The sequence below is a fragment of the Ascidiella aspersa genome, chromosome 5 (assembly GCF_963924565.1).
Source record: "Ascidiella aspersa chromosome 5, kaAscAspe10.2, whole genome shotgun sequence".
Lineage (NCBI taxonomy): Eukaryota > Metazoa > Chordata > Ascidiacea > Phlebobranchia > Ascidiidae > Ascidiella > Ascidiella aspersa.
This window is the reverse complement of record NC_139451.1, coordinates 14,890,694-14,893,193: the sequence shown is the minus strand read 5'-3', so window position 1 is coordinate 14,893,193 and position 2,500 is coordinate 14,890,694. Positions and strand designations below refer to the sequence as shown.

General features: G+C 59.9%; 2 non-coding genes and 1 pseudogene across 2 annotated transcripts in view; all 3 read right to left on the bottom strand.

The window, feature by feature from the left end:
* Positions 1-845, bottom strand: part of LOC146145050 (large subunit ribosomal RNA) — a 3,679-nt pseudogene extending 2,834 nt beyond the window's left edge.
* Positions 846-1,093: 248 nt separating this feature from the next.
* Positions 1,094-1,247, bottom strand: LOC146145049 (5.8S ribosomal RNA). Its single transcript, XR_014499169.1, has one exon. It is a non-coding gene; the product is annotated as a 5.8S ribosomal RNA (ribosomal RNA).
* A 247-nt stretch (positions 1,248-1,494) lies between these two features.
* LOC146145048 (small subunit ribosomal RNA) overlaps positions 1,495-2,500 on the bottom strand; it is a 1,811-nt gene continuing 805 nt past the window's right edge. Inside the window, exon 1 of the ribosomal RNA XR_014500723.1 lies at positions 1,495-2,500. This exon is cut by the window's right edge and continues 805 nt beyond it. This is a non-coding gene — a ribosomal RNA (small subunit ribosomal RNA).

The window sequence follows — 2,500 nt, the reverse complement described above, 5'->3', positions numbered from 1 at the left end:
GGTCCGTGTTTCAAGACGGGTCGGGAAGGTGGCTGACTTCAGCCGCGGACCCCGTGCGCCTCGCGAAACGACACCGGAAGCGCGACCGAGACGAAGAGGCTGGGCACTGAGAACAGTCCCCGACCCACGACGCCCCAGCCGGCACCGGGCGCTCGGCCCCGAAGGGCAGACGCGGCGATCTCTCCTCGCCCGAACGGCGGGCCGACGGACACGCGCGCCTATAGTACCCGACCGAGGCCGGGTTACCTTGCGCGCGGCCTTCTCGCCGCCGTCCAGACGGTCGCGGCCTTCGCCCGGCGCTAGTGCGCTGGTCCCCGATCGGGCGGCGCCGCCGGCGGCCCGTGAGGGTCCGCACGACAACGTCGCCGACAGGGGGCCGGCTGAAAGCGACCGGGCGACCCGACAGGCCCTCCCGTTTGCCTCTCGACGGTTTCACGTACTCTTTAACTCTCTCTTCAAAGTGCTTTTCAACTTTCCCTCACGGTACTTGTTCGCTATCGGTCTCGTGACCGTATTTAGCCTTAGATGGAGTTTACCACCCGCTTTGGGCTGCATTCCCAAACAACCCGACTCTGGGAAGACGCCGTAGCGCGCCCGCCTGTCGCCGCCATGGGCCTGACACCCGCTCTGGGAAAAGGCCTCGATCAGAAGGACGCGGGCGACCGGCGAAGCGCGCCGTGACGAATTCCGTACGCCACAATTCCGCGCACTCCAAAAGCGCGCGGATTCGGCGATGGGCACATCCCGCTTCACTCGCCGTTACTGAGGGAATCCTCGTTAGTTTCTTTTCCTCCGCTTAGTAATATGCTTAAATTCAGCGGGTAGCCTCGTCCGACCTCAGGCCGAAAGTAAGGACCGGGACTATTCTTCCCGTTCCGCGCTCGCCGTCGGCGCCGCGCGCCGCCGCGCACCTCGATTCCCGCCCTTGAGCCGCCAGCCGTTGGCCTCTTCGAGGTCGACTCGCCGCCGCCGCGCGGGATTCTGGTCGCGATCGTCGCGCATCGTGCCGTGCTGTCTTGAGCGGGACGGGCGCTCGCGCGTCCGACGCCGCAGCAGCCGCGCGGAGAAATCCCCGCGCGGAACGTTTGCAACGCGACCCTGAGGCGGGCGCGGCCCCGGGATTGACCCGAGGCCGCAATTTGCGTTCAGAACGTCGATGCTCAATGTGTCCTGCAATTCACACTAATTCACGCAGCTAGCTGCGTCCTTCATCGACTCACGAGCCGAGTGATCCACCGCCAAGAGCCATCCACGATTGTTTCGCTCGCACAGTGCCTCGCACTATAGGGTGACAAAATATACCGCGCCGAGCGGTCGGCCAGGCCGACGCTTGAAGCCGGAGCGCGCGGCACCGCGGCACTCGACGCGCAAACATTACCGGGTGACCGAATCGCCGGCCGGCGCGCCGCTCCTCGCGGGTCGGGCGCCGGGTAGCAAAGACTTTTTCTCTCGCTTGTCAGAGTTTCGCGTTCGCCGAAGCGTTTGCGAGACCGTTAATGATCCTTCCGCAGGTTCACCTACGGAAACCTTGTTACGACTTTTACTTCCTCTAAATGATCAAGTTAGATCGTCTTCTCGGACGCCGGCTCGACCGTTGCCGGCCGCGCCAGGTCCAATCGGAGGACCTCACTAAACCATTCAATCGGTAGTAGCGACGGGCGGTGTGTACAAAGGGCAGGGACGTAATCAACGCGAGCTAATGACTCGCGCTTACTGGGAATTCCTCGTTCAAGGGAAATAATTGCAATTCCCTATCCCTAGCACGACCGGGGTTCAGCGGGTTACCCAGACCTGTCGGCCAAGGCGAGCACATGCTGATCCGGTCAGTGTAGCGCGCGTGCGGCCCCGAACATCTAAGGGCATCACAGACCTGTTATTGCTCAATCTCGTGTGGCTAAACGCCACTAGTCCCTCTAAGAAGTTAGACGCCGACCGATTGGGTCGCGTAACTAGTTAGCAAGCCAGAGTCTCGTTCGTTATCGGAATTAACCAGACAAATCGCTCCACCAACTAAGAACGGCCATGCACCACCACCCACAGAATCAAGAAAGAGCTCTCAATCTGTCAATCCTCACTGTGTCCGGGCCGGGTGAGATTTCCCGTGTTGAGTCAAATTAAGCCGCAGGCTCCACTCCTGGTGGTGCCCTTCCGTCAATTCCTTTAAGTTTCAGCTTTGCAACCATACTTCCCCCGGAACCCAAAGACTTTGGTTTCCCGCAAGCTGCCGGAGAGGTCGTAAAACTAACGCCCCCCGATCGCTAGTTGGCATCGTTTATAGTCAGAACTAGGACGGTATCTGATCGTCTTCGAACCTCTGACTTTCGCTCTTGATTAAAGAAAACATTCTTGGCAAATGCTTTCGCAGTCGTTCGTCTTGCGCCGATCCAAGAATTTCACCTCTAACGGCACAGTACGAATGCCCCCGTCTGTCCCTCTTAATCATTACCTCGCGCTCCGAAAACCAACAAAATAGAACCGAGGTCCTATTCCATTATTCCAT